At 43.8% G+C, this 15,217-nt stretch overlaps 1 protein-coding gene across 2 annotated transcripts in view; it reads left to right on the forward strand.

Moving 5' to 3' along the window:
• The window catches only part of efnb1 (ephrin-B1), a 200,668-nt gene that overhangs the window by 97,605 nt on the left and 87,846 nt on the right, over nt 1–15,217 (forward strand). The gene's annotated exons all lie outside the window — the stretch shown is intronic.

Genomic DNA, 15,217 nt, shown 5'->3' on the forward strand with positions numbered 1-15,217 from the left:
GTTGTACACACTATTACATTCTGTGCTCTTTATATCATCCTGACTGAAAGTGCGGCAGTATATTTTTTCTCTCTGTAATATTGCATGGTATGCATTTCATTACCTTTGTAAGTATCCAATCCTGAAAACCATATTGTAAACCTTTAGTTTCATTGTCTGTCTTACTATTTTTGGCCTCAAACAGGCTTTGGGTTCTTTAGTTTAGTTTATTGTACCAATTACCAATGGATCTCTATTGTCACATATGCAATTAAACATTACACAATGAAATTCATTTTGCATATAATAATACAAGGAAGACAAGCAAGGCAATGCAAGGAAGGCAAGGCAAGACATTGTCCAATGTGCCAATGTGCAGTGAAAATATATATACCTTTTGTTGCATGCTTTTACTTACATTTTTGATCAGTACAGGTGTTAGAGGTTATGGGGAGAAGGCAGGAAAATGGGGTTAGGAGGGAGAGATAGATCAACTATGATTAAATGGCGGGGTAGACTTGAATGGCCTAATTCTACTATTCCTTATGAACAGCAGCAATTCCAAACTGCCTGATATGAAATGGTGCTCAACTCTCCCCCACAGCCCCCCCACTCTTACTTTCAGTAAGTATTCTGTAAATATTCTTCATTCTTGCTTTTAATGTGAAGGGATGTAAAGAGTGGCCTTTATGATTCAGGATTGCTGGGGCAGCAGTATTGTAGGCAGTGTTGCCCGCAGTGCAGCATCAGTAGCCTCAGACAGTGCCCTCGAGAAACAGAGAGGACTTGACAGGAAGATGAAGCTATAAATAAATTAGCTGGCATACCGAGGAGGGTCTGGAGGTATTCAAGGGGAGATTTACAATTCTGCCCGGCTGAATGGGAGAGGAGAGCGAAGGACTTTTAATGAGTGATAATTTTGTTAAGAGAGCGTACACCAGATGCATTCATAGCGAACACTATCGCGCACTCAGTTGATTTAAACAGACAATGCGGCCAATGGAAAAAAAACTTTGTTACGTGGAGAAGCAAAGAGCTGGGGTTTCCATGGTAACCTGAATATGCTGTTTATGCCTCACTGGTGAAATCATGTAAATCCAATTGGAGGGGAGAATGAGGCCTTGTCTGGGTTTGAGTTCTGAATAGGCCTGAATGCAAGGCCCAAGGCTTAAAGTGTGTTAGAGGCTGACTTGGTGAAGAGGGACAAACAATGGAAAAGGACTTTCTGTTCTTTTCCTGAACATTATTAATGGTGCCCTTAACCTTCAGCAACCAAAATGGAGGCCCCCCTCTCCCTTCACCTGGTGCTTCCACAGCCCGACACACAAGGAAACAGCACCTGGCTGCTCTAATTAACTGAATTGCTAAACTACTAAACTGAATTAGCAAGTTTCGTAAACCAAGAAAATAGTCGCTCTCCTATCTAATTATGTGATGTGCCTTCACAGATATCTGAGTTAATGATGTGTAATGCTCTGGGTTAACAGGCAGGCCTTCTGGGTTTTAAGGCAGCTGCTTTATAAGATCTTGCGGTACATTTGAGTAGAGGAATGTCTTTAATCATTAACAACATTGATTGCATCTGATGATTTTTTGTTTGGGGGGTGGGAAAAGACCCACCACTTAAACCATTTTATTAGCTCAGTGATAACATCGCTATGTGCTGCACTGCCAAACCGTGTAGAATAGGAAGGATTTGAATTGGACCCTTGAGCTTGATCTTGTTAATGTTAATATTCTGTTTATAACTGTTAACTTCAGTCACAGTCTGTGGGCCATTGAACAGAAGAATCTGCTCTCTCACTGTGTGTTTGCCCTGGAACCTCTTAGTGGAAGATAATGATGCAGAACAGTGGCATAGCTGCTAGTGTTGCAGCCTCGCAGCGCAAGAGGCCCAGGTTCCACCCTGACCTCGGGTGAAGTCTGCACGTTTTCCCTGCGACTGTGTGGGATTCCTCCAGGTACTCTGGTTTCCTCCCACATCCCAAAGAGTGTGGATTTGTGGGTTGATTGACCTCTGTAAAATTGCCCCTAATGTGCAGGGAGTGGATGCGAATGTGGGATAGCATTGAACTTGGGTGGACTCAATGGGCCGAAGGGGCTGTTAATTAATATGGTTGACACAAAAAGATGCAGTAACTCCAGCATCTCTGGATACAAGTAATAGGTGACATTTTTAGTCGAGACCCTTCTTCAGACTGGTCTCATCTGAGGAACTGTACCACTGTGCCATTTGTTGTTAAAACCATTTAACCTCTCCGATTCAAGAATTAAGAAGAGGCAGTGTTTTTAGCGAATGCTACAGCTTGAGGTAACATTACTTGCAGTCAGAAAAAGTAACTCGACCCGAAACATCGCCTCTTCCTTCTCTCCAGAGATGCTGCCTGACCCGCTAAGTTACTCCAGCTTTTTGTGTCTATCTTCAGTGTAAACCAGCATCAGCAGTTCCTTCCTACCCATTAGTATTTAGGTGTTTTGTTGGTCCGGATAACTCATTGGTGAATATTTGCTGACTGAATCGGAGGCAGTGTAATGGGTTATTGCTACATTGAGTGGACCTCGGATCTTGTATCTCATGTACTCAGTGTAACTCAATGACAGGATGATTAAAACAGTTGGTTGGGTGCTATTTGTGAAATGAGGGATGGAATCCAGACCACCTGTTGATGTGTGAGAATGTGTAATGGTTAGATTAGCCTGCCAACCCATCTACTGAGCGACAGCCTGTGTTATAAAGTGGACCTGTGCTACTAGAAAGGCAGATCCTGAAAAAATAGCCCATCGCCTGCTTATCAATTTCTCTTCTGGGAGACTGTTAATGGGTCGAAACACCCCTTGCACCCACTACGAAGGACACAGCTTCCTATTTCTTATACAGAGTGGCTTGGATAGAGTGGATGTGGAATCCTCTAATTTCCACTAGTGGGAGAGTCTAGGACCAAAATAAAAGGACGTATCTTTGGAAAGGAGATGAATAGGAATCTCTTTAGACAGAGGGTGGTGAATCTGTGCAATTCATTGCCACAGAAGGCTGTCCATGCCAAGTCAGTGGAAAATTTCAAGGTGACGAGTTGATAGATTCTTGATTCGTATGGGTGTCAGGGTTTATAGGGAGAGGGCAGGAGAATTGGGCTGAGATGGAAAGATAGATCAGCCATGATTGAGTGGTGGGGTAGACTTGATGGGCCGATTGGCCTAATTCTGCTCCTATAAGTTGTGAACTTACGAAAATGAACTTCTGTTGACTGGTTAGCACGCGACAAAAAGCTTTTCACTGTACCTCGGTACACGCGACAATAAACTAAACTAAACTGAAATTAAGTTAAAGTCAGTGTGCTCAAGTGATATTTGTAAATACAGCTGCAACAGGTTTAGAAATTCTTGCAATTCAAGTACATGTTGCACTATGATATATCTGGCTTACTTGTCATCATGCCAGGCTTGTTACTCTGGTTCTTGGTTCATTCATCTTGTTTATGAATTTCCTGATCTGGAATCGCTTAAGCTGCAAAGCTTGTATTGAAGGTGAGTTGGCTTAATTTTTCACCAATAACATTTGTAATAAAAGGCGGACTGTTAAAGGGGCCAGTTTGTGAAGATGAAGTCTTGTTTAAAAAAAAAAAAAAAGTTTACTTACCAGATGGTTGGGTGCAATCCTGATTTAATTCCCCTTGTTCATGCATTTTAATATTACTTTACCGTTTGGAAGAAATGCCCAGTATAGTATGGTCCAGGCTCTAAAATTACATGTGATGAAGAAAACCTGCAAATGGGTGAATATTCTTCTTGTCCGGAACCGGGAGGTGCCAGGCAATGACCTGCTGCTGCGATTTATAGTTGGAACAATGTTCCTTCAGACTCGAGGTCTGGCTGGCGACCTGCATAAAGCCCACCAGCCAACTCCCGTCTCTGAACCCAGATGGCAGGAGTGCAGCCCAACTCAAAAGAGCAAAGATAATGGAGGTTTATAATTGTATTAACTAAGTGGGCAAGATGTACCTCTTCCCACCTCCATAACCTGGGCAGCGGCAACTACTCGCTGCATCTCGGCCCATTGCCTTTATTTCCCCAACAACTGTCAAAGATGGCATGGTAGCATGGCGGTAAAGTTACTGCCTTACAGCGCCGGAGACCTGGGTTTGATCCAGACCACGGGAGCTTGTCTGTCCAGAGTTTGCACGTTCTTCCCGTGACATGCGTGGGTTTTCTCCGAGATCTTCCGTTACCTCCCAAAATCCAAAGGTTTGTAGGTTAATTGGCTTGCTATAAATGTAAAAACAATTGTCCCTCGTGTGTGTGTGTGTGTGTGTGTGTAGGGTACTGTTAATGTTCGGGGATCGCTAGTCGGTGTGGACTCGGTGGGCCGAAGGGCCAGTCTTCGCGCTGTATCCCTAAACTAAACTAAACCATCTGCTCCATCAGTCATCACGACGGATGCACTACAGCCTCTGGCTTCTTCCTTTTGCTGCAGTACCAATGATTTGTGATTCTGTTTTTTTAAATTTTTTTTAAATTTGCTTATTCACAAGATATGCACATTCTTAAAGCCAGCATTTAGTGTCCATCCTTGCCAAGATATATCAATCGGGGAAGGATTGTGGATTTTCTTCATTAAAGGACATTATTGGACATTAAAGGAGACTATTGCCTCTGATTTTTATTTTAACGACAGATCAAAGATTTTATGGTCACCATTACTGAAGTGAGCTTTATGCTCCAGATTTATACAATTAATTCAATTTAATTTAACAGCTGGTGTATTGGAATTTTGTGATAATTAATGAAGGTTTGGTAATTAGTAACAAAGTAACATAACCACAATGTTTATACACAAGAAAAAATTATTACTTGCTTGAAGAGGTTAAAGTATGATTATCAGATGAAAGCACAGTTTAATTTAATTTTAGTTTAGTTTATTGTCACGTGTACCGAGGTACAGTGCAAAGCTTTTGTTGTGTGCTACCAGTCAGCGGAAGGCAGTACATGATTACAATCGAGGCAATCATACTGTGCAGATATATGATAAAGGGAATAACATTTAGTGCGATATAAAGGCAGTAACGTCCAATCAAAGATAGTCTGAGGGTGTATGTGTGTGGGGGGATGAGGGGAAGGCTTGGGGGAAGGGGAAGGGGAAAGGCCACCAACAAATAAGGTCCACATCTCCTGTCCATGTGTTCTTGAAATGAATTGATGAACTAGAGCTCAAAATTCAGACACTTGATGCCTCTAGCAGGGGAAAGTTACCCAAGCACACAACTCAGATTGCTACTGTTGATTTCATCAGCAAATACGGGCAGGAGAATGGAACCATGTGTGAGCCAGGTACGAACGAGATCCAAAAAGGAGCAGTGGAGAAACCTCAGCCCTTTAATTAGCCTCGTGGGTATGTGATTGTTGCAGCCCGTGTGAATATAAAAGCAGAAACCAAACGAAGCAGTAGCAAGCGGACCACAGCACTGTGATATAGGAGTATACAATGAAAAGGAAAGTAGCGATGGTTAGAGGATGTATGTCAGTGGGAGGGTGGCTTTGGAGATGAGTCTTGAAGGCTGTAGTCTTCCTTGTGTCAGGACTAATTTCATCTCTTTGGGCCACCAACAAGTATAGGACAAAGGAGGCCCTGCTGATGGGTTATTAGCAGATGGGTTACTGATTTTTAAAAAAAAACCCGCACAAACACAAGGGTAATTTCTGGATTACCACCTGGGGGACCTTTGCGATCGGAGAGCTGAATCTGTCCTTCAAAGACTTGTGTGAGGAAATATGTGTTTCCATTCTTGAGGGACTGGGACCAATGGTGTGGAAGGAAGGAGCTGGTGCACTGGGATGAGCTTCACATGAATCAGGCGGGGACCTGCTTACAGTTGAACTGAATAACCAGGACAATGCATAAGGTGTGACATTAAGGTGTGTCTAAGGTAGAGTCTAACACGGGGTCTCTGTTTACATTGCCCATTTAAACAAAGGGCGGCACGGAGACCCAGTGGCAGAGCTATTGCCTAATGATGCCAGAGATGTGGGATCAACCCGACCAGGCGTTCTGTCTGCACGGAGTTTGTACGTTCTCCCTGTGACTGCGTGGGTTTTCTCCGGGTGCTCCGGTTTCCTCCCCACGCTCCAAAGGCATTCAAGTTAATTGGCTTTGGTAAAATTGTAAATTGGCCCTCGCAGATTGGGATAGTGTTAGTCGACGTGGAACTGGAGGGCCAAAGGGTCGGTTACTCTGAAGTAAAGCAAAGTCTAATCAATTAGGTGGGATTCTGACGAGGGGAAAGTTTATGAAGTTACGAGAGAAGACAATGGGGTGGTGTGGAATGGTGAAATGAATGGTAACCGGTCTGTTGGCAGGGCCAGAGCACACAAAACTTATAAGAATACCACGGATCTTATTGAAAGGCAAGATAGACACAAAATGTTGGAGTGACTCAGCGGGGCAGGCAGCATCTCTGGAGAGAAGGAATGGGTCACGTTTTGGGTCAAGGCCCTTCTTGACATTGAGAGGGGAGAGGGAGTTAAGAGATATGGAAGGGTAAGGTGTGAAAATAAAAGTTCACCAAAGAAGATGATGGCAGGCGTGAGGGGCTGAATAGCTGTGTGTTCACAGCCAAAATACTTCTGAAATCCATGGCTGAACTTTAATTCATTGGATCATGTTGGGAATTGGGGAATAAGGTGGGATAAAAAATACCGAAACAGACAGCACATCGGGAAGCTGGCTCCAAACAGCTGACCATCTCTGCGGGTAAGCAACCCTTTCGGGAGAGACAGATTGTCAGCTTCAATACATTGCTCACTCCATTACAGAAATGACTACATTCCTTTCAAAGTTTCACAGTGGGTCCAAAGGGTATCCTAGGCTTCCTGGAACTTGTGATGAACACTACAGCAATGTTGGGGATTGAAGGCTTGAGGGAAATATGCCAATATTTAGTGAAAATACACATCTGCTCTCTTGATTGCCTACATAAAAGATTTTGTTCATACTGGTAATTTTGGAGCTTACTACGTTTGATCGCTACTTCAGAACGATTACAGTGCAGCATGGCTATTTTTTATGCTGTTATTTTGGGCTTTGGTTGAATTTGACATGTATTGGGAACAGTGTTAAGCCAAAGGTCTCAGAGCAGCAGCACCTGACCAGAGGACAACAGTAGTGCCACATCTTGCCCGAGTCTGTATCTGCTCCTAATGATAAGGTGCACTTCCAATGTCTCCAATCAAGCCTTGAATCTGGCATTGGGTGATACCAGATATTTGAACAAGACTTTGACAAGTCTTCTTGAACAAGCTGGTAGGGTTGCTGCCTCACAGCGCCAGAGACCCGGGTTTGATCCTGACTTTGGGTGCTGTCTGTGTGGAGTTTGCACATTCTCCCTATGACTGCATGGACTTCCTTCCCCCAGATGCTCCGCTTTCATCCCACATCCCAAATATGTGTGGGTTTGTAGGTTAATTGGCGTCTGTAGAATTGACCCGAGTGTGTCGGGAGTGGATGCATAAGCGAGATAACATAAAACTAGTGTGAACTCGTAATCGATGGTCGGTGTGAGGGTCAAGGTAGGGCCTGTTTCCATGATGTAGCTCTAAACTAAACTAAACCTGCTATTAAATGGTGTATGTTTTACCAGTGCTGCCTTTTTCAAACCCAGAGTAAAATAGAGTAGTGTTATTTGCAAGGGCAGCAGTATTTCCACTTTTGTGATGGCACTTTCAGCATTTGCAGCTACTTGGGTTTGTAGCTCTGATTGGTTTCTCATTGGTTCAAAACAAGTCCAGCTGCGTGCATGCGGCAATTAAGCCTCCAAATCACGAAGGAGAGATCAACAATAAGCCTTCCTACTTTAGCACCATTTTAATGCAGTTGTCTGCACCTTCTCCGGCCAGTGTATATGATATCTTTGCTGGGCAAGTGGGATGAGGAATGGCGAATGGAAGTGAGTATGTAACTCAAGAGGTGGACAAAATCATGAGGGGATTAGAAATAGTGAATGCATAAAATCCTATTCCCAGGGCGGAGGATTCAAGAGCTAGCGGGCATAGGTTTAAGGTGAGAGGGGAAAGATTTAACACCAACCTGAGCGACAACCTTTTCACACAGTGGGCAGTGGGTAGATGGAACGACTTGCCAGTGGAAGTAGTTGAGGCAGATACAATAACATTGAAATTACATTTGGACAGGTAAATGGATAGGACACGTTTAGAGGAATATGGGTCTAATGAGGACATATGGAACTTGCTGAGATGGGGCATCTTTGTTAGCATGGACAAATTGGACTGAAGGGCTTGTTTCTGTGCTATGTCATGTGGTTCTATGACTCTAAATGCATGAATATAATTCCTCCATTCTTTCTCCAACTACATGGGGTGAGATGTGCATGCCCAAGAGGATTCGACTCGACTCTGTTAAGCATCATATTTATCTTCCTAAATCCAGAATCCATGGAATACCATTTTTTAAAATCTTGTTGGCATTCCTAACTGCCGTTGAACTAAGTTCCAAGCTAGGCTATTTAAGCATCAACTATATTGATAGGGCGGGGCACACACACGGGCCATAGCAGATAAGGTTGGCAGATTTCCTTTTCCGAAGGACAACAGTGAACCAGAAAGGTGTTTTTGTAACAATCCTGCAGTATTCTAGTTATCACTTCTCATGACATTTTTAAACTCCACATTATTAACTGAATTTAAATAACATAACTGGGACTTATCTTCAGCACCACCTCCTTGTCAGAAGCTAATTATACGATGGTTGGAACTGAACTGAACTAAATTGAAACTAACTGAATTTACGTTTCACAGCTGTCAAGGTGGGAATTTAACTTGGATCTGTGCTAGTCCTCTGTTAGTTGGATCTGTGTTAGCCCAGGACTCTGGGTTACTAGTCCAATGGCTTAACTGTTGGACTGTGGAGCGTGGATCTTTATTAAATACTGATTTAAAATCGAAAAAAGACTCAAGACGCTGGAGTAACTCAGCGGGTCAGGCAGCACCTCTGGAGAACATGGTTAGGTGATGTTTCGGGCCGGGACCTTCATAGCAAAAGGATTTGAGTATAGGAGCAGAGAGGTTCTACTGCAGTTGTACAGGGTCTTGGTGAGACCACACCTGGAGTATTGTGTACAGTTTTGGTCTCCAAATCTGAGGAAGGACATTATTGCCATAGAGGGAGTGCAGAGACGGTTCACCAGACTGATTCCTGGGATGTCAGGACTGTCTTATGAAGAAAGACTGGATAGACTTGGTTTATACTCTCTAGAATTTAGAAGATTGAGAGGGGATCTTATAGAAAATTACAAAATTCTTAAGGGGTTGGACAGGCTAGATGCAGGAAGATTGCTCCCGATGTTGGGGAAGTCTAGGACAAGGGGTCACAGCTTAAGGATAAGGGGGAAATCCTTTAAAACCGAGATGAGAAGAACTTTTTTCACACAGAGAGTGGTGAATCTCTGGAACTCTCTGCCACAGAGGGTAGTCGAGGCCAGTTCATTGACTATATTTAAGAGGGAGTTAGATGTGGCCCTTGTGGCTAAGGGGATCAGAGGGTATGGAGGGAAGGCAGGTACGGGATACTGAGTTGGATGATCAGCCATGATCATATTGAATGGCGGTGCAGGCTCGAAGGGCCGAATGGCCTACTCCTGCATCTAACTTCTATGTTTCTATGACCCTTCTTCAGACTGTCATTGACATCACCTATCCATGTTCTCCAGAGATGTTGCCTGAGTTACTCCAGCATTTTGTGTTTTTCTTTGGTAAACTAGCATCTGCCATTCCTTGTTATTACTGATTAAAATCGACGTGTGCATGCTGATATTCCTTGGATATCTGATTCCTTTAACTGTCTGACAGGCCAGGACCAATTCCCAACATCATTGGTAAGAGTTGGGGCCAATTAGCTGATATTGGTTGGCCACTTGAACCTTGTCAGCGTACTCTGTGTAAAACCCAGGCATTCTAGGCAGACTGGGAGAAGACAGAAGATGCAGAGAGAAAGAGAAAGAAATAAAGAAATAAAGAAGATGTGAAGAGGAGAGTTAAAATGGAACGGCTCCGTGCTAGCTGTTTTCCCCTGTGTGTAGGTTTGAGGAACACTGAGCCACTGGGATGAACCCAGGACCACCAGCGCCACTGTGTTGTCAAGACTGGTCTGCCAGGAACGAAGTGCTAGGCAGCCAGTGCCTCTGAGGATAAGACTGAGTGGCCGGAGCAAGCCTAAGATGCCAAAACCTCATCCTGTCCACGGACAATGATAGACTATGCCCACACACACAGGACCAAAGATTGGCTACAAGAAAAATCCAGAGACTCCTCTTCAATCTCAAAGCTGAGCTGCCAGGAAGAAATCCTTACCGTCAGCACCTTGTTACCAGGCAAGGATGAAGTGTAGGAAGAAGCCTGAGATCACACCACCTCCTCCTTTGAAGACAAGGACTAAGCAGCTGAGACAAGCCTGAGAATGGCAGCGTCATTGCACATGCGCTCTGACAGTGAGGGACAGCACTCCATGCGGTCCTCACCTTCCTTACCACTGTAAATAAAATATATTACTTGAGTTGATGCTACTGCGAGTGTCGGCGTGGACACTGCCGAACCCCGCAGTCATTCCCCGACACCACAACATGTAACTAGGTGGAAAACTAAGAACTTTGTTACATCAGTACTTATATTTTAAGAAAAACACAAATTCTGAGTTTCCCATGCACTGTTGTACTCTCCTGCTCCCAGTGGGCTGAGAACTTAAAATTCAGTCCGAGCTGGCCATTGAAATGTAAATAAACACAGCAGCCATTTTTTTCAGCACAGGAAGCCCCCATGCTGTCTCTTGTGATCAATTCCTTCCTTAGTGCTTATAGTCTTGGTAACAACATGAAGTTTGAAACATTGCATGTGTTTTTGATGTGTTCCTATTGATTGTAAAATTATATCTGAGTAAAAATCATTGTGTATGAAGGGGAAATTCTAAAAAATATATATTTTTAAGCTGCCCTCTGCCCACGTAACTACACCAGCAATCTAACTCCGCTGCTGAATCTCATTTTTAATGTATTTTTTTCTAAAGGCTTACTTCTAAAAATGTTACTGATAATAATGGATTGCAAAGGTTCTCTGCTTTCTTGCGCTTTAATTCCCAAAGTTATTACCTACTTTCATTCTCCCAATTCAGCAGAGGGATTTCTAAAATCTCACCTTCGAAGAGTAGGCTCACAGCTGGCTCTGTGAAGCAGCAAATCCTGTAAATTCAAACCATTCTGCAGAGAACATGTTTTACGAGCAAAGGTCACTTTAAAAAAAAAAACATCAAATGTCGGAGGGGGGTGGGAAAGGGGAAAGAAAAAAAATGAAACGAGGAACGGCAGGTGCAGTAAGAACGAGCGGCTGACTTTTGAAGCTTTGAAATGTCTCGGGGAATTAGGCAAACAATATCTATTCTTCGACTTTCCCTAAATCATGTTTGGAAGAAAGGGTGCTGAACTGCCACGGAGTTGCAGCAAGCCTCATGCATGCACAAAGCCTGTGCCACTAAAATTTACGTTGCTTGTTTGTGCTCAGGCAGCAAGTGGCTAAAGTGGCGTGCTGGGTGTATGACCCAGTCTCTGACTGCATCTGCAGCCTCCAAATTGTTTTCAACAACTTGCTTGCAAGTCCTAATTTCACCTCGCTGTTAGGAATGTTAAACTAAGCCCACTGCCTTGCCTCAAAAGATTCTTAAAATCTTTTGAACAAATTGAGGAGAGATGGCTACTTACCTCAGGGGGCTGGTTTGCAAACCCAGCTGTGTTTGTGGAGAATACGTTATTCAAAAGGAAGGAGGAAGGAGTAAATCAGAACAAACCTTTCTGACATGCCAAAACATAGATAATGAATTAGTTTGGGACGGGGGTACCAGAAATTATGTCTTTACATGGTGGGTAGTGAGCATCCAGAAACTGTTCTGGTTGATGCCAGGATTTCATTTAAAAAGAAAGAATGCTGGATACTGCAGCACCTTGATGGAAGGATGAGATCAAATGTGCTGAGGTACCTCTTTCATCCTAGCCTACCTCGTGGATGAAAGTCTCATGTACAGTATCTGCAGGGCTTCTGCATGAAGCAGGATTGGGCTGGCTTGTTCCTGCATTGGAATGTGTCTTCACATTATGATCAAAAGGCAAAAAAAGCAGACGTGATAGCCTGAAATAAAACAGAACAGATGAAGATGCTCAGCCGGTCAGGCAGCATCTGTGTAGAAAATCCCTAATTTTCCCCAACCAATGCTGCAAAAGTCAATCCACCCAGACCTGATCTAACCACTTTAGCTGTGATTCCAAATCTCTAGTTTGTTTTATCTGGAGTAAAAAAAACCCTTTCCTCTCAGCCAAAATAAAATTTTTGAGGCTATGAATTATTTCGATAGCTCTTGTGACCTTCTCAAGGGTTTAATTATATGGCATGACAGAATCCAGTCAGGCCACATTAGTGTAGGACGGAACTGCAGATGCTAGTTTAAACCGAAGATGGGTCTCGACCCAAAACGTCACCCATTCCTTCTCTCCAGAGATGATGCCTGTCCCGCTGAATTCCTACAGACTCAAAAAGCTGTAGTAATTCAGCGGGACAGGCAGCATCTCTGGAGAGAAGGAATGGGTGACGTTTTGGGTCGAGACCCTTCTTCAGACTCAGAAGAAGGAATGGGTGACGTTTTGGGCTGAGACCCTTCTTCAGACACACTAGTGCATCCCTGCATTGTGGCGGTTCGGGTAATTAAAAATATCCCAATCGGAATTCACAAATCACGCCCAAAATATCTAGGTCAATGAATAAGTAAGCTGTCCAAGTTCTTTGCCATAGGTCAAATATATCTGTGCGCTTGGACATGGATACTTTTTGTTTTAAAACGCGCTGGTGGAGCACCGTGAGTTCGTGCTACGTAAAGGATCAATGTGAAAAGACATTTATCGGCGATGAGTCAGTTTACATCTCATCGGCACTTTTCTTCCCTGAATGATAGTTGGGCTGTGGATTTGTTCTAGCATTTAGCGTTGCGGCTTACCATCAATTACGCTCCAGCATTGCTGATGGATTTTATATTTATTTTGTATTGTGCTATCTAAAAATCCTGATCCTCAGAATAGTCTTTCTTGTTGCACATTTTGTCCACCTTCAAAGTCTCGCATTATGATGCCTGAGCCATTTTGTTGCTTGACTGACTTCAATTCTCTAGGCAATGTTTTTTTTTTGTTGGAATTTACTCTGATTTTAAAGGTTATATTGGAGAAATGTTCTTTAAATTCAGAAGATATTTGTCTTCGGTGGAGAGTTCACATGCAGGGTTTAGACACAAAAATATCCACTTTTTTCCCCCTCCATACCGATATCCTCGACCTGGGGAATTTTGTCCAGCAATAATTTATTTTGTTCCTGTGTCTCCATTGTCTACCCACTGCAAAAAAAAATTGAAGGTTAATGGGTAATAAGAGAGTTGTGCAGAAACGAGGAGAGAACTGGCCAGGTCTCAGCACAAAGGCAGAATCTGCTCCCGACCACCTCCTCCCCACCCCACCACCACCACCATCACCCCCAACCCCCCCAAATATAAAAAAATAAAGCAGGTTGTCCTCTGCCAGACTGAATTTGTTGCATCCGTCAGAGCTGATCCATATTCATGAACTCATCAATATTCATGCCTTGTGTATCTCATTAATATTTATGTCGGTACTAAGCAGTGCTGCGTTTTGCCTTTTCCACTACGCAGAACATGTGACACTCCAGTTGTGTGTTGTTGATGAAGCTGGGAGGCATAGAACAGAGCTGCAGTTTCAAACAGCGGGATGTGGCGATGGAGATTTGAGAGTTGGGGGGGGGGGGGGGCAGAGTTGCGGGCTATTACGATTTTATTTTATTTTTTTCCTTTGTGAAAGCACACCTGCCAATCATCGTTTCCGTTTGATGTGACATTGAAATATGCATCTTGAAAAATGTCATTACCTCCGGAGAAGGCAGCATGGGGCTAAAGGTTTGCCAAATATAATTTTAATGCGGCTCCTATGCCTGCAACATTTGAAAGCTGCAGATGAAGTGGTAGCTCAGTGCTCTTCAACACACTGTTGAGAGAGTCCTACTGGCAACAAGATGAGGATGGAATCAGTGTTGACTGTTGAATAACCTCCCAGCGCTCACTGTCTGCATTCATGTGAAGTGAAGCCACTTGGATGAAGTACCAAGGTGAAAGCTAAAGCTAACTCTGCAGCAGACATCCTACCGACCACCCTGTTAGCCACTACCTGATTCATCAGTGGAAGAGAATGGATTTCTCACATTAGCTACCTTGAAATCTATGAAGCAAGAGTCCAAGTAAATGATCTACGACCCCGAGGGGCTGCATAAGAGAAGGATTCTACTCCAGTAGGTAGACAAAAATGCTGGAGAAACTCAGCGGGTGAGCAGCATCTATGGAGCGAAGGAAATAGGCAATGTTTCGGGTCAAGACCTTCTTCAGACTAATGTGAGGGTGGAGGGTCGGGAAGAAGAAAGGAAGAGGCGGAGACAGTGGGCTGAGGGAGAGCTGGGAAGGGGAGGAGAAAGCAGGGACGACCTGAAATTGGAGAAGTCAATGTTCATACCACTGGGGTCTAAACTGCCCAAGTGAAATATGAGGTGCTGCTCCTCCAAAATTCATATTTTGCTTGGGCAGTTTACACCCCAATGGTATGAACATTGACCTCTAATTTCAGGTAGTCCCTGCTTTCTCCTCCCCTTCTCAGCTCTCCCTCAGCCCATTGTGTCTGCCTCTTCCTTCCTTCATCACGCCCCCCTCATCCTCACATCAGTCTGATGAAGAGTTTCAACCCGAAACGTTGCCTATTTCCTTTGCTCCATAGATGCTGCCTCACCCGCTGAGTTTCTCCAGCATTTTTGTCTACGTTCGATTTTCCGGCATCTGCAGTTCCTTCATAAACACTGCACCAGTAGGCGTCATTGTCTCCAGATTAGAAGGTGATAGGTTATTCATTCCCTCAAGAATGGATTTGACTTATGTAATTGCCATGAGTGTAGGAAGGGACTGCAGATGCTGGTTTACACCGTATTTAGACACACAATACTGGAGTAACCCAGCGAGTCAGGCAGCATCTGTGGTGGAAAGGAATAGGTGACGTTTCGGGTTGAGACTTTTCCGACCTCAACCCAAGGTCTCAGCCCCAAGCATCACCTATTCTTTTTTTTCTCCAGAGATGTTGCCTGAACCGCTGAGTTA

Source organism: Leucoraja erinacea, chromosome 12 (genome assembly GCF_028641065.1).
Source record: "Leucoraja erinacea ecotype New England chromosome 12, Leri_hhj_1, whole genome shotgun sequence".
Classification (NCBI taxonomy): domain Eukaryota; kingdom Metazoa; phylum Chordata; class Chondrichthyes; order Rajiformes; family Rajidae; genus Leucoraja; species Leucoraja erinaceus.